The sequence below is a fragment of the Lutzomyia longipalpis genome, chromosome 3, assembly GCF_024334085.1.
Source record: "Lutzomyia longipalpis isolate SR_M1_2022 chromosome 3, ASM2433408v1".
In the NCBI taxonomy this organism is placed as follows: Eukaryota; Metazoa; Arthropoda; class Insecta; order Diptera; family Psychodidae; genus Lutzomyia; species Lutzomyia longipalpis.
The window spans coordinates 2324999-2342613 of NC_074709.1; the positions used below are offsets into that span (position 1 = coordinate 2324999).

The following is a 17615-nucleotide window of genomic DNA, read 5'->3' on the forward strand; positions in this document are numbered from 1 at the left end:
ATGCCTGAATATATGTATATATATATCTATATTGCATAAAAGCTTTATTTGATTTGAACATAATAATTTTGAAATTTATTGTCAACTTTGAATGAATCACCAATAAATATTTCATTCCAAACACAAACCTCGCGAACTATGTTCATTCAGACTTTCTATATTGATTCATTTCCGTATCCAATTAGCTTTAAATTTTTCTCATTTTCCTTTGAATGTTTTCTCAAAATTCAAAGATGAAAAAAAAGACAAGAAAATCCTAAGATTCCAGCCAGCCTCATTCATTAACTTGATTGAAATCTTTGATGTTTGCCAGAAGTTTACGCTGTTTTAAATCCTTCCTACTCTAATGATATTATGGGGTCTTTGTGTATAAGTAAAATCATGGTATGATTTGTGATGCCTTCCAAAGTATCTATTTGGGATGTTTCTCTAGGACTTTTTGCACGTGGTTGAGGGGGTGAATAAAAGAAAAAGAATGTTCAAAGAAATTGGTTTTTACGGGTAACTGAATCAATTGATTGCTCTATTTTTTTTCCTTTGAAGATATCCCACGGAATTGGACTCATTCACAACTTGAATTTAAAGGGGATACCGGGGAATGAATGTGTACTATATATTTTAATCAAAATCCCATTTCATTTGCCAGATTAAAAGGAGAATCTCCATTTTATTCCGGCGAGAAGGGAAAGATTCTAAAGCAGAAAATCGCATATACACAGAGAAGATTGAAGCCATGGCTTTTTCTCGACTCATGGAACTTTCTTCCGCACACTCAGCGGCATTTCGTCCTAATCTTAATAACTTCTAAATGAGATAAAGTTGAACTTTTCGGTAACTATCGCGCGTCAACTTCCATACTCGCAGAGAATGGAAAAGGCACTATCGCAGCAGAAATCCACCTCATTATGAGCTTAAGTTTTAAGATGGCAATCACGACATAGAAGAGGGATGAAAGTCTTGATGAGAGTCCTAACTTACCAGTAACTTACTGGAACGTAAATTTATTTAAATTCACAAACTTTTAATGGTTTCAATTGCATTATTTTTCCATTTCAATCCTTGTAGAAGCTCAGAGAAAGAATTTCTAATGAATTTCAAATATTTATGTGGAATATGGGAATTTAATTCTTGGTGTGATTTTATTATTTTTTCCTCATTTTGCTGTTTTATAATTATTGCTCTAACATTGTTTTCAGAAAAAAAAGAAAAAATTATCAAAATATATATTTTTTTTTAAGTTAAAAATTAAAAATTCTATGGGAGGATGGAGCAATTTAGACCCCTCAGGTACCTACTTTTTTTAATGGAATATTATTCAGAATGGAGAAGAATTCAATAACTTAGATATTTCCAGGATTTTTTTTTTCGAATTTTCTCACTTCCAAATTGTGAAGAAAAGTAAAATTTCAACTAAAATTCTTGAAATACGGCCCAATAGATTCTAAAATTCTTTTTTTAACCCAATACATCTGACTTAAATAAAAACTTTCTATGCAAATGCTCTCAAAGTACACAAATAATGATTTTCAAGCAAAATTAATAAAGTGAAATGTGCAAATCTGAGTTGTATTGATTTTACTAATTTTCTAATTTTAGTTTTAGGGGTCGAAATTGAGCCATTCTCCCCTACTATACTTATAAAATTTAATTTATCAAATGGGTTTCATTCGAAGCTAATAGAGGGACATGAATGTATCAATACGTGTTTTCATGTTTGCTAATCAATTTTATTGAAATTAAAATAATTTAATGAATATCTGATGTGATAGGTGTTGTTGTGATTTTATGTTGACCTAAGTCAATTTTCCGGTAGTCAGTTTTCGCAACACTTCTAATGTGCCGCATCATGTTTGTATATAACGAAGTGTTGAGTGAGGGAAAATTTGATTAAAATGGAATATCAGATGACCAGAAATTTTATTCCACTCCAGCACCCACTTGCTTTTTGCTATGAATCTCCATGGCACGCATTTTGAATATGTACTTTTTTTCTGCAAAGTGGAGTGAGGTAAATTATTTTCTCTTGCGACAGCGTGGAAGCATTTCAGTCGCAAGGGGGGGCTGAGCTTGTGGAGAGAGCGGAGGAATGATATATAATACGAGGAAAGCTTGTGCTGCGAATAAAGGGCGTGAAATGCACATGCAGATGACTAAAGTTAAATTTGATTTAATCTCATAATAGATTTGCATATGCATTGGCATATAGCCCCTATTTGAACGTAATGTCACGTTGGACTATGTCGGTGTATGCTTCCAATGTAAATGCTATATACGGATACACCATCCCCAGATCAAAGGGAATGTGTGTTTTTCTCACTCAAATAAAATGCATCCGCAAACATTGCACAACTTTTCACAAGATATGTGTCTAGAGAATCTCGAATGATGTGAAGTTTATTCGGAGATTTTCATTTAGATTATCAAACACGCAAGGAAAACATAATATTTTTCCTCAAATATGCTGCTTTTTGGTCTTTTTTTGCATTGAAAAAAATAACGCAACAAAGTTTTAGCTCTATAACATACTGCTCTAAAGTCAGCTAAAACTCTTGGTCATCATTAAATTTAGATCTTGTCCCTCTGTTATTTGCAGAATATTTCAGCAAACAAAATATCAGTTGAAAAACTTTTAACTGATATTCTTATGAGTCTCAATGAGAATTTTAAAGCTAAATGGAAAACTATACCTATGACTTAGAAAATTTGAAAATTTTGGATTTTATTTTCAAAAACATCCTTTAAATAAATAAAAATAGCTTAAAATACATTTTAGAAAACAACAAAGAAAAAGAATATTTTTTATTTGAAAATTTCATAAAAACTTTCACGCAAAAATAAAACCTAATACCCTTAATATCTGTGTGAAAAATTATCCGCTCATATTTCATCCCCTGGTATACAGGAATAATCCACTCAACTTTAACTGATGATTAGATTAATTTCACACTTAAAAAAATATGCAAATTCTCAGCGAAAAGTTTCACTCTCATGAATTTCGTAATAGATGTATAACGTCTGGGGAAAATGGGTGAGTTTTAAACTTAATCAGTAAATATTTGTCCATCACGAGAGAGCTGGAAAATTGTGTGTTTTTAGCATTAGCGTGATAATGTTTTGTAGTTATATATGCTACACATTTCTTGGGGTAGGTACTCCGGCAATTTAAGGGTGGTTTGAGAAAATAGGCATACCCTTAATGCGGAAAGGGCTAAAGTGAAAACATTCTATCCTCCGCATTGGGATCTTATCCTCCCGGGGGGTATCTGTTAGAAATATTGAATTATATTACAACAAACAACCCCCAAACACAATTGCTTATACTTTACCATACATCGCAGATGATTTGGGAATTAGCGGATAAATAATGCAGCACAAAGAAATTGAGAATTTTTCCCCGGAAAATACGAAAAAAAAATCTTATGCTTGATCTATTTTTGTGTTCATCAAAATCAAAACCAGAAAAGACCACAGAGTGTAGCAAATTAATTTTCTCTCAAAGGATGTCACTCAACAATGCGCAACTTTGCTTCGAAGCATCGCAATCTCTCATTCTGAGAAATTATCTAAATTAAAAAGTCCGCATGTCCTTTTTGGATGTGAGTTGGAAATTTTTCAAACACTATTAAAACATTTCTCATCAGACTTTTCTTGTCTGATGGCTTTTCTAAACTTTTCTTCAACTTTTTGCTACTTTTTCTCTGTTTTTGCATAATCCAATGCTTCGCAGTCATAAGCATAACAATAATATGTCATAATTCTAAAGTTGCACAGTGTTGCTCTATAGCTGCTAGAATTTTGTGATTTATTGTTGTTTTTTTTGGAAAAATGTGTATCAAATAATTAGTATTTTAGTTAATCATTAGAATAAAAATTGATGTTTTAGTAATCTACTGTCATTTAAAATTTATGTTTAAGTTTATTAAAGAGAGAATAAATTTTATGTTGTTAGGTATGCAGAACCTTAATTATTTTCCCCGTTTTGCTGCCTATAGAATTTCCTTCCAACTTTTCTTGCAGTTCGCTTTTATTATTCAAAGACAATAAATTGAATACTGCAATTTATGTTAATGTTGGGCAGAAACTTATCTCGCCAGACTACTCCTCTGAAGATCTCTTAATTATATTGGAACACAATACCACAAATTGTCTCTGAGAAAACAATGAACTCGCTCTCTCTCTGCTTTAATTAAATAGTGAGAAATATGTAGTTATTTCCAAGAAGTTCTCATAAAACATAAAAACTATATTTTCTTTTTTCCCCTTGTTGTTACATATACAATACTTTAGAACTCAATTTTGCGTGATTTTTTTAAGTATTTCCTCTGTAAACTCTATTGAACCTTTTCTGTTCTTTGTCTTCTCAAAGTCACCACTTTATTGTTCCTTCCTGTAAAAATTGCCCTGGTCTTCACTGAGAAAGACCTCATTTATTATTTCTCAGGTGACATTGAAATATTCCTTAGGAAGCAACCAAGGAAGCTACCTGTAAAAATTGTTTGTATCTCAAGTACCATGGAAAGTAATCTTTTAACAAAATGAATTGTGTCTCGTTACATTGTAGCCTCTGTTTGTATTTAGATGGGTATTTCATAATATTTGAATTTACTCTTGAATTTGCTAATTTGAGAAGTAAAAGAAGCCAGGAGATCTCAATAAAAATCCCACTGATTTAATTTTTCTAATAAAAGTAAAATGTGAAATAGAACTGTAAATAAATTTAAACAGATTCATTTAAAATGAAAATGGGTCACAAACCCCCTGACAGTCTCATAGCTAAATGGAATAGTTTTTTCTCACGATATCACTGTATAGATGCTTTAATGATTTGCAGGAAATCCCCCGTAATGCCATCTCATGCTACACTGATGTTCTTCAGTTGGAGCTTCAGAGAAATTTTTATTGATCAATAGGGCCCGATTTATAGAGGGATATATCCATGAAATCCTATTGTGAAAAGATTTGAATTGAGAAATCCTGTATCAATACACTCATATGTTTATTTGTTCTCATCAATATAAAATGATTTCCTTATTTTCTCCTTCCGTTTTCACCAAATATACACGCTGGATTTTCTCTTTCATTTTTTATTCCCTTTGTACTCTCACACCCACACCCCTGCTTTAGTGCAATAATCACATGGTAAGCAAATCTTATCAAATATGACAGGATAAATAAATAAAATATGTGTTTGTTTATTGCTAGCCTAGAGCAAATCTCATTGTGTCATATATATTCGCTCAACCATCCTTCGACAAAGCCTCATGCCACCCCCGCACACTACCCCACTCATATGGGGTCGCATCCACTTTCATTTCATCGAGACTCAGCAATATATTGTATATACGTATAGAGAAGCAGGAGAACCCCAGAAAACGGGGACAAATGGTCACTTTGGGATGGTTTGGGGTGGCATGGTGCGGGGTAAATCATAGGAAAAGAATCAAAGTGAAAAACAATTTCCACCGAGAGAGATGTAGAAAAAAAATCACAACAATGAGGACACCAAGTCCATCCATTTATCGTTCTTGGAACTACACCAAAAATAGTGAAACTGGAAAAATGCGTTTCCACATACACAATTTTCCGTATCCTACGCTTTTTTTTTTTACAATTTTGGGGGTTTGTTCTGGGAAAATGAGAGTACACACTGACAAGCTACACACACACAGTTCCAAAGGGAAAATTCAGTTGGTAACTTGCTGAATAATTAAAAACCACACCGGGAGAGGTGTGAATAGGTAAAATTGAACTAAAAGGGAAATGAAAAATTTCTACAAATTCAAATGATGGGAATTTCAATACGAAAAAAGGATTTCCCCAAAAACACAATGGAGTTTAGTTTCATCCTATAGCAGAGTAGAAAATTGCCGGTGTTAATAAATTTAAATGGTTTTGTTACGTTAATCCATTCAATTCTTTGGAAAATTTTTATTAAAAAAAATTTCATAAACTTTTTTCATTGACTCTTGAAAATGTGATAATTTATTAAAAGATATTAATGAGATTAAATTTCAAATTGAGATTTCTTTAAAAATAATAAAAAATTTATTTAAATCCTCCTACTACTCTTTAAGCTTAAAGTAGCAATTTATAAATAGGAAAATAAAAACTTTAAAATATCCTTAAGGAGTGTAGGCGGTCATCCAATTTGCCACGACAAAGCTAAAAGCGTAATATCAAAATTTTCTCATTCTTTTCACGCGAATTTCTTCAAGAGTTTCATATTCGTTCTTTAAGTTGACTTTGAAAGGGACTCCCCAAAGTTTGATATTTTACGTGAGTTTACGAGATGAATTTCTTGGAGATTGCTATCCCAGCATAATCAAAATCTCGGATAACGTGTTAAGTCGTTGGTGGAAGTATGAATTGAAAAATGACCCACAAGTTGGTGTTGAGTTGAAAAAGCTCACTCCAAAAACTGATAATAGAGTGTTGGGTTTCGTGGCGAAGTAAATCACTCCCAAAGGGAAGTATTTGGGTGAATTTTCCGAGGAAGTTTGGGTTTTCGTGGTACAAGCTTAAATATATTGCAGAGATTTGCATCTCCCCGTGACGGACGCTTAATTGAAAATGGTTTGAGGTGGATAACCCCCCCCCCAACTCGTGGGACGAAGGGGCACAGATGGGACGGGGATGAGTGTTCAAAAGGCATTGGTAGTATGCATGTTTCAATGAAAATCTAATATGGACCTCATTAAATGTCCTGTGGGTGGGTGTAATATATGGTAGTAGTTGGTATATCCCTTCCGGCATCAAGGGGAAAAAGCTCCCAGCCACCCCCCTCTGGGGATGAGATGGAAATTTGAAACTAACAATTGCAGATGCAGTTCCATAGAGCAAGTAAATTTTGATAATTGAGATGATTAATGCAATTAGAACGGTGTAATAAGCGTTTGCCGGGAGTGTCTGGCAATTAATTCAACGTAATTATACAAGAGTGAGGGTGTATTGGGACTAGAGACCGAAGTTAGTCGAGTTGAAGTCGCGACTAGTGACTAGTCGATGGATTTTCTTGAGTCGTCGTCGTTGATCAATTTTGTCGACTAGTCGTAAGTCGTCGTAGTCGATCTCAAGTCGACTCAAAGTCGACTAGTGCTCAAAAAATAATAATAATTTGATCATTTTTAGTTTTTTAATTTATGAAAAACCTCAAAATTTCTTATGATTTAAAAATACAATTTACCTCTAAAAAAACTTTTTTATAATAAGTTAATTTTAAGCGCAAAGTGCACTTTGAAGAGAAAATATTTTTTTTTTCTTTTCAACTTATTTTATAAAAAGTTAATGCCAAACGCGTAACAGTTGACGAAGAAACAATCTTTCTTAAAATCCTTTTCTAACAAAGAAACGTTACAACTTCTGTAAAATATTAGTTGGTATACCACAATCGTGGCATACCAAGTATTGTAATCGTCGGAAAAACCGACCACCTCAGATCGGGCTCAAACTTGGTATGAGCACGTTTCAGACAACCCACATTCCAAAACTGGTGGTGGAAAATTTTTGATCCGGCCGGCCTGCCATTGGTCCCCATTTTGCCTTATAGCTCGAGAACGGTAATAGATAGAGACTTCCGGTTTGAAGTTTTCTATAGAAATGTGGGTGTAAAATTTCATTTTTTCGCATTTTAAAAATTCAAAATGGCCGCCGTCCGCCATTTTGAAATACTGTCAACCACTTCCCTTATAGCTAGAGATCTGAAATTTTAGTATGTTCTAGAGCTCAACGAGACGTTTTCAGCGAGACGCGTCACGCTATGTCGGTATGAAAATACCGACATAGACTTTTAAATGCACAAATACCGATATAGAGTACCGACAAAGCTTGACGCGTGCTGAATCCGCCAACAGGTTTTATAAAAATATCCTGATATACCAGGATTTTGTCGGTAGACAGTCTGCCGACAAAATCCAGGTCTGTCTGCGACTGTCTGCCGACAAAATCCTGGTTATATCCAGGTTTTATAAAAATATCCTGATATAACCAGGATTTTGTCGGCAGACAGTCTGCCGACAAAATCCAGAATATCTTATTATAACCAAGATTTTGTCTGCCGACAAAATCCAGAATATCTTAATATAACCTGGATTTTGTCTGCCGACAAAATCCAGAATATCTTATTATAACCAGGATTTTGTCTGCCGACAAAATCCAGAATATCTTATTATAACCAGGATTTTGTCTGCCGACAAAATCCAGAATATCTTATTATAACCAGGATTTTGTCTGCCGACAAAATCCAGAATATCTTATTATAACCTGGATTTTGTCTGCCGACAAAATCCAGAATATCTTAATATAACCTGGATTTTGTCTGCCGACAAAATCCAGAATATCTTAATATAACCTGGATTTTGTCTGCCGACAAAATCCAGAATATCTTAATATAACCTGGATTTTGTCTGCCGACAAAATCCAGAATATCTTAATATAACCTGGATTTTGTCTGCCGACAAAATCCAGAATATCTTAATATAACCTGGATTTTGTCTGCCGACAAAATCCAGAATATCTTAATATAACCTGGATTTTGTCTGCCGACAAAATCCAGAATATCTTATTATAACCTGGATTTTGTCTGCCGACAAAATCCAGAATATCTTAATATAACCTGGATTTTGTCTGCCGACAAAATCCAGAATATCTTAATATAACCTGGATTTTGTCTGCCGACAAAATCCAGAATATCTTAATATAACCTGGATTTTGTCTGCCGACAAAATCCAGAATATCTTAATATAACCTGGATTTTGTCTGCCGACAAAATCCAGAATATCTTAATATAACCTGGATTTTGTCTGCCGACAAAATCCAGAATATCTTATTATAACCTGGATTTTGTCTGCCGACAAAATCCAGAATATCTTATTATTTTTATTCTTTTTTTTTTAATTATGCGAAATTTGATTGTTTCATCGAATAACTCTTCCCATACAAAATTTGGTACTCCTTAATTTGGCTAAAAGCTTATTAAACAAATATTATGATCATACTCATTCTTTCAGAAATATATTTTTTATTAAAAGCTTCCTTATGAGCTTCATTGTAACTCTCTTCGGAGTTTTGTGCAAATTTAAGAAAAACCTATTTCTAGAGCTTTCAGAGCTTCATTATGCCATTCGCTAGGGTAAAAAAAATAGAATCCAAAAAAAGCTCCTGAACATTCCAAAAAAATGTGATAAAAAAAACAAATTAAACATTTAAATTAATTGAAAATTCTTAATACTGCCTCAAAAGTATTGAATTTTTCGCAAAATAAGAAAATTCTTGCCGTGAAATGAGCTCAATAGACCTCTTGATACACTCAAAGAAGTATATATTGACTACTTTAGAACACAAAAATAATGTTTAAAATGAAACTGATGGCCCCTACAACATATCAAAATTTCAGCCCTCTAGCTATAATAGCGGCTGAGATATAGCGAAAACAAAATTTTGAGGTTATTCAAAATGGCGGACGGGGGGGTGGGGGGGTAAAATTTGACATCATAATCGGATGTCTTCCAGTCGATATTTAAACTTTGCCGTTTACCGCAAGTCTCTATCTATCACCGTTCTCTTACAATTTAGCGTTAGGTTCCGGCCGGCCGGACGGACGGACGGACGGACGGACGGCCGGAAAATTTTTTTTTGGCGCATACGTTTTTTGGAATGTGGGGACCCTAATTCGTGCTCATCCCAAGTTTGAGCCCGATCTGACGACTTTCGATTTTGCTCGGTACACAAAAGCTGTGTCTAAAAGAAACACAGCTAAAATATTTAATTATAAACTTTATGCTCTGTATAAAAAATTTTGTGTAACTTTCCTCTATAAGTCGACTAAGTCGTTGAGTCGTCGTCGACTTATGCTCGACTGACTAACTCGACTTAGTCGTCGAAGTCGATGCAAACTTTGCATCAAGTCGTCGTCGACGAAAAGTCCATCGACTTCGGTCTCTAATTGGGACTATAAATTGTATACGCAAGAATATATTCATTTCCCGCATTCGTCTGGGAAAGCTATTTGTTTAAATTAGTACTCAAATTGCGATGCTCGGGGACTCGGAAAAAAATCTCAATTCATTTTTCTCGCCTTCCAAACGAACCATGCCTTCTAAAAACTCCGTAACATGAAAGGAATTTAACACCAAAAGGCATGAAAATTAATTCAAAGTTGATTTTCCACAACATGTTGTTCGTCTGGTATACAAGAAATGGCAAAAGAGAAGAGCACGAGTTGAGTGAAAAGGGTCGCCTATTAATGTATACTTGAAACTTGGGATAGTAATAAATTTTTGGGGATTTTTTTTGTGTGTCTCTTGAAATGAAAGGACTCAGGCGAAAGAAAATTCTAACGTTTAATTAGAATAATTTTGAGTTTTTAATTGAAGAAATAATGTTAAAGATATTTTTTTTTTTAAAAATCTATCAAAAAGATTTAAATATTTGAGTAGATTTTTAATTTAAAAGCCTAAGTTTTTGAGGGCATAATTAACGATCTAGAGTCGAGCCTGAATAAGTTATTAAAAAAAAAGATTCGAGCAAAATCATACAATGTGACAATAAGTGCTATATTATTCATTTTTGTTGACCTTTTTAGTAAATAAGAGTACCTATTCTACTACCAAGAATTTATTACTACACCAAAATATTTCGTTGCCACCCCTTTCTTGAATATTTCATCTGCTTTCCAAAAGAATTACCATTATAAACGGGTGAAAAGTGGATTTTGCACACGATGAGTATCTTGCTCAACCAAATGCTCCATTTCTTCCACCAAATGTTAACACATGTACACAGTTAACATTACTCTCAACCTGTCTAGGATTTTCATGTCGTCGACATGTGAATAATTTTGCAATTTTAATCGAATATCTGTGTCTCCGAGTAGATGATTTAATGTTTCGCTCGAGTGGTCTTTATACTCCCAGTAGCGAGACGTGCAAAATCTCTCTGCAAGAAGCTTTTTGTTATCGTATTTTTGGCTGTAGGTGTAATTTGTTTATATTTGATTTACCTGCTGATTCGAAGTTTTGAAAATTCCATCTTCTACGCGTGTTATATACAATAAAGAGAAAAAGGAAATCAAGTTGGAATTTTCAATTTTGAATTTCTATTTTAATGCCACAATCATACAGAGATCGTGTCTCTTCGATTTTGATTATATATAAAAATTTCATTTAATGTTGTGCTTTTCATTGAAAATTTGAAAATTCCTATTTGCTGTGTGTTCGTATATGTATAGATTGTAGAATTCGTAAATTTTTATTTTATATCAAACCTGATGCAAAAAGAATATGAATAAAATGAACCAAACATTGAATTTTAAATTCATTTCCTGTACACAAGAAATGTTGCATAAATTTACATTTTTGAGATTTAAATTCTTGACTATGTATTATGAATTTTGTATAATTTTCCAGTATTTATTTGAGAATTGTACGAGAGAAAATCTTTTCTGCACTTTTCTTGAGCTTTTAAATAAACTGTTGGTCTTCATCAGATTCTGCAGAACATGAATTTTATAACAATTCGAAAAGCTAACAAATCACAAAGTTGTTTATATAAAAGAAAATGTCTTCAGAGTTATGAAGTAGTTGTGAAATTCTAAGCAGAATATTTTTTTATAATTTCATCCTAGTCCTTCCACTTCACTATGATTAAATTGTTCAACTATTGCGTAGTAAATTTCAGGACAAAATAAGTTTACTTAACAATCTTCACAAGTGAAAAAAAAATCCTGCAGACTTATGAAGATATAGGAGAAACTCGCATAAAATACACGCCACATACAGACATAAATAATCGCGAAAATTTGCGCCAATATTTCATGTTTGCTATAGGTATATACAAGTATGTTTCCGCACAAGAATCCTGCATGATTTATAAAGGTGGTAGTGCGATGGCAGAGTGCAAAATACTGGGTTTATCTGCAAGTGGGAAAAAAGGCTCTTGTAGAGACACTCTGGGATTCCTCGTTGTGGCAATGCTAAGAAACTATTACCAGGCGTTGCGGATGTGGGATGAGTGCGGAAAACAAACTGAATAGTATTTTCCGTTCTATTTATACATATTTCTCCTTTTGCGCAAAATGGTCTTTTAACTCATAAGAGTTTGCTTCGGTGGTAGAATCTCACGGCGGCAGACGTATAAGGAATTGAGTTTGAGGGGGTGGAAAAGGATATTGGCATGGCTCATAAACTAAGGACTGATGTAATGCGGAGCAATTTTCTCAGTACGATACAGGCGCTCTCCTTAAGAAAGCATACCCACAAGTATGATGAAGAAAAATTGAGTAGAACCACCGCTCTATGCGATCCAGCACCAATTCACAATTTCCCTTCATTTACAGGCGTATGCCGTGTAAAGGTGGAAATTCTATTCACATTTTTTGAGAAGAAAAAAAAATCATGAGAAATTTTTCTTTATATGTTGAGAATTTGTAGAGTAGACTAAAAGCTTTGTCCGGAAGGGAGGTCACGTTAAGTTGCTTAATAAGAAAAAAAAACCTTTACAATTTTTTTTAGATCTCTCGCTAAATATTTGATTTCTTTACATTTTTATTCCCATAATAAATCTTAAGAACCTTTCTAGAAGTTTTTCCTGGTCCTCAGTGATAGAGTTGTATTCAAGAAAATATGAAAAACGGATTGTTGGTTTAACTGATTTTCTTTTCAAATTAGTTGAAAAGTTAGTTAGCCAAATATTCGATCAAAAAACCATTTCAGTTTTCTTAAATTATTCTCCGTCATCTTCTTCCTCATTGTATACACAGATTTTTATTCTAACAAACATCGCTATTCTACGGAACATGCCTGTATCCCCGCCTGCTTCCGCATGTTTGATTATTTTCCAAATTTTCCACTATATAAAATTCACCCCTCAGAATCCTCAGTTATTTATGATGTTGCTTTTTTTACACCATGTTTGCAAGTATGTACTTGTACATCAAACATACACTGGGATATTTTTAAGCAAATTGTGTGGTGTGTTATGCAAATTTTGTTCCATGAACGTACCCCCTGCCGCGCCATCCAGCCGATGTGCATATGGAAGTAGTAATTGTTTTGGGGGGCGTGAATCTTGCTGCTCTTTCTATGTGTTCTTCACTACCATAATTTTATAAATTATGCCTTACTCCGAAAACTTCCAAAAGGCGAAGGGGTGTTCGCGTACTACACACCAAAAAGCTCGTTGAGTAATTCAAAATGAGCCACAAGGGAAGCGTCTCCCGGCCTGAAAAAAAAAAGCTATACAGGCGACAACCAACTTCAGCCAACTCTTTCATTACTAATGCGAGGGTGGTTGATTGTTCATAAATTTGTAATGAAAGATCATAATAAAAGTGATGCAAATGGTATGGAGATTTGGGGGTATTTTTGGGTTTTTGCAAATTGCGTCCGTGCTGCGCAAGAAGACGTCAGGCGGGAGAATTTAAAAGATAAGAAGACCCAAATAATGCTCCATTGGATTTGAGAGAATGATGATTAAATGAAGAGCAATTAAAAGTTTAATCTGAATTCCTTCAATGTGTTTTCCACTTTGACGAACCAGAAAAGATTATTGCTTATTTTACGAGATTTACTGTGGTCTTGGATTTTGATTTAATCATGTTTATATTAAGGATATTTTTTATATGCCTACATAACATTTTATTAAGGAAATTTATCGGAAGATAGCCTGGAAAATGTAATTACCAATGTACATAACTTTTATGTAAGATAACATATTCCACACATTGCATTACATGCAATTATTAACACCGATATTAGACTGTTGTTAAGTCTAAAAAAAAAATCCATTAAATTCCTTTTAGAAAATTCTCAAGCAACTTCTTGGAAAAAAAGAAAAGTTCACTCACAAAATATTAAATAAAAACTCTATTACCTACATGCTAAAAATAAAGCCATATATAGGGGCAAGAATGGACAGGAGGTGATGCTATTGAATTGGGAATTAATCTCTCGAGGTTCGCGCGCAAAAGTTTGTTGGGGGAAATTCCCTAAATTGAAAAACTTACACCATGCTAAAGACAGTTCCGTGTTTCCTCTTTAATCCACTTTTAGTTCTTTGTTGAAAATTTAATCTCTGATTTTTCTTCTCCTACAAACTTCCAAAATGCCCTTTCCAATGGAATTTTTTCACCCTCACCAGTGAACTTTTACATGGCTTTAACGAGACAATATAGTGAACACAATAGTTTTGACGTAGTTTGTGCTCTTTTTTCCCTTCCAATTCAACATAGTTTTGAGATTTTTTCTACTCTTTCTCTCTCGAAAAAAATAAAGAAATTTTCGAAGACTTGGAAAGAACAAAAATATGAAATGAACGTCATTTAGAAGAAATCAGTTCATTAAAATTTTTATACTACTATACTTTCTTTGAAGCGAATGATTTTGAGTCTTTTTAGCGTCTTGAAAAATAAATCCTCAAATTTTCTTTTGAGATTCTGAGCTTTGAAAGAGTTTAGCCTTGATACTTTCATCGAAAAGAATGAAAACTTTTTTTTTATATCACTAATGGTTCATTAATTGTGTGAGTATGATTTGATATTTAAACGAAAAAAAAAACAAATTTATTTAACAAAAAGTAATTAGATTTTTTAGTGATTATTTCGGAAAACACACGATAAATCTGCTAAAAAATGAATTCCTCCGAAATTAGTTCCGAAACGTCTTAACCGATTCCGAATATTTCCGGAATATACATAAACGAATCCAGAAGAGTAGCATACGTACAACATCGCCAGTTTTTTCACTAATAATGATAAAATCACATACTGTGAAAGCCTTGAAGCTTATCAGTATACATTTCCCGATTTCCTATACACTTTTTACTGTACCTACTACATACCTGTACTATCAATTTATGTATCTTTATCTATTTTATTCGGTCATGCTAATTTATTCGTTTTGCTTTTCCCTCTTGGCAAAATTAATTTTTAATTTCCAATCAACCATGAATTTGGAAGCATGAGTCAACAGATATGATAATGTGGAATCTGTGATAAGGACAAAAAAACATGTATATGTATATTACTATGCTTCGAGGGATGCTGAAAAAATTTCTATCATGCGCTGCTGGTATTTTCTCAATATTCACCACACTCTATTTGCACATTCTGCCAAAAAATTACCTCATCATACTTCATCTCCGGTGTGGAATGTCTCTGACTTTTCATTTTTCCCCGAGAAAATTCCCGGACGAGGGAAGAAGTGACGAAACGTGGAAAATGTATATATTTAATTTGAATAATAAACAAGACGAATTGTACCATTATTTTAAAAATGAAGATACAATGTTCAAAACACTGTGAATGAATGATGAGATTTCAATGCTTGGGAAATACAGCCACGTGTGTTGGTGTTCCATAAAAGAGGTATATGGAGAAATGAGTAAATATTTTTGAAAAGCGGAAGCTTTTGTATTTGAATTTGAGAAATTCTGCCCAGAGATTCAAAGCAATATTTTTTATTTAAAGACGATTGAAGGGAAATCTTTCACTGTTTGACGGTCTTACATAGCAGGATAAAAGCATAAATTTATTATGAATTTTTGCCAAATGGGTTTACATTATGTGTCCAAATTCTTGAATCCCCCATGCTCAGTACATACTTGAGAGTCGTGTGAACATTGAGGCGAAAGTAAGTGGTGCGGGAAGGTCATTATTTGCGGTTTGTCGGAGAGAAATGCTCCCCGGTTCAATTATCTCACCACAGAAATGGGAGCAATATTGCGGAAATATCTGCCATGGACAGACCCCATTGAGAGGCGCAACCCATGCAAGGAAACGCGCAGTCAAATGGACGCCAAGAGAATAGCTCTACTTACCCATATAAAACAATTATGCTGTTATTTAAATGAGGTACCCTATAGCAGGGCATATGCAGTTGATTTGTCAGATAACTTCGCAATTTCTTGTTTTTCTTCCACCTCCTTTGTGCCTCCCAACCAATTCTTGTGGGCGTACAATTTTTAAGGGGAAACCTCGACAAAAAGTAAATTCAAAAGGAAAATGAATGACTGGGAGTCTCGGTAAAGATTTATGAATAAACATACGAAAAATGTCTCAAGAAAAAAAGAAATTAATTCAATTTGAGTATATCTTTTTTCCTTGTTGTTTTCTGTCTTTGCCAAAAAAATAATAACGAATTTCTAAGAAAACTCCTATTGCATATGCATATAGCTCCTTGAGCATTTCCATATTTACAGACCAAACAGAAGTGAAACAAAATAAATGGCCTGCAAATTTTCCTCAAGACTCCGCCCTTTTGATGTTTCAGAACGTTCCGCAAATAACTTCCTCTGTGAGAGGATATTAAAATTTTCTTCATTGGCCAAATGCGAAGAAAATATTACTTGAGTTCTTTTGCGATTAATTTACTTGAATTTTGTGTCTCCCAAGGTTGTCAATTTGAGTTTTCTTCCTTAACAAGAATAACTTTTTATGCTACAGCTGGTTAAGAAGTTAATCAACACCTTAGAAATACCTACTCAAAATTTCCTTATGAATTATATATACTAAAATTGCTCAAAATATATACAATTTTAGGAGAGAAAATTCGTCTTTAAAGACGATTTTTTATATTATAATTCTTAACCGAAAATAAAAGAATTTATGCGCATAATTTATATTATTCATATTTCTATGGTTTATTTGCAAAATAATAAATTATATTTGACTTCAACTAATAGGGTGAGAGAATTCCATTATATATCCATTCTTTGTAACTCCAAAAAAATTTTACATCCTTCTCTTAACCCTCTTCAATATTCATAATGAATGAATGTGTGCTTGCTAAAAATTAAAATCCAACTTCCGGTGGAGGAAACAAAACATCAGAATATGCGAGCAAACTTTTAATTATGCTCTATTCTCTACTTACAATCTATTAGAAAAAAGAAGAGAGGTAAGAATGGCTTTTGGTGTAAATGTTACACTCCAAGAATTACGAAACATTTCATATAATTCAAGCATGAGCTTTTTATATTCATTTTCGTGTCAATGCAGACGGAAAATTATTTTTTTCTTACCCATATAGAGTACTTTTTCACTAAAATGAAATGTGCACGGACCTATGTGGCATTAAATTCTGAGAAATGAATAAATTTAATTAAAAAGAAATTACAAAGAGGTGCAAAATGTGTTTCAGAAAAAGAAAAAAATCCATGGTGTTACATCTCCAAGGGGTAGTCAAATAATTCTATTTCAACACATATAAATTGCATAAAAAAGGATGAAAAAAATATTTTGAATGGGAGTTTGTTACTTTCAGGTAGCTTCAGAAGCTTTAAACAACTGAGAACTCTATTTTGGATAGAAAAATTCAATTTATATGGAAGCTTTCGGTAAACTTTGCTTTATCCTCAGTGACTTAAGGAGACTCTTTTCAAGAAAAATCATTTTATAATTTGACCCTTGCAATTTACATGGATTTGACACCCATTTAAATCCTTCAGCCTCAAAATAATTTAAAAAAAAAAAACCTTAAACAATTTTCAGTACAAAAGCTCTTACAAGAATAAAATAAAAATTCCTGAAAAATCATTTTTTTTAAATAAAATAATGGAAAAATGTCGTACAAAATCAAGCCAAGTAATGCTGACGATGCAACAAATAGAGATTTCTTTCCATT

At 33.3% G+C, this 17615-nt stretch overlaps 4 protein-coding genes across 7 annotated transcripts in view; all 4 read left to right on the forward strand.

Moving 5' to 3' along the window:
• The window catches only part of LOC129794093 (GPI mannosyltransferase 3), a 1193052-nt gene that overhangs the window by 155785 nt on the left and 1019652 nt on the right, over window positions 1-17615 (forward strand). The window lies entirely within an intron of this gene.
• The window catches only part of LOC129794120 (cytoplasmic tRNA 2-thiolation protein 1), a 1132104-nt gene that overhangs the window by 94837 nt on the left and 1019652 nt on the right, over window positions 1-17615 (forward strand). The gene's annotated exons all lie outside the window — the stretch shown is intronic.
• The window catches only part of LOC129794129 (plasma membrane ascorbate-dependent reductase CYBRD1), a 1128201-nt gene that overhangs the window by 90934 nt on the left and 1019652 nt on the right, over window positions 1-17615 (forward strand). The gene's annotated exons all lie outside the window — the stretch shown is intronic.
• The window catches only part of LOC129794116 (uncharacterized), a 40973-nt gene that overhangs the window by 13914 nt on the left and 9444 nt on the right, over window positions 1-17615 (forward strand). The window lies entirely within an intron of this gene.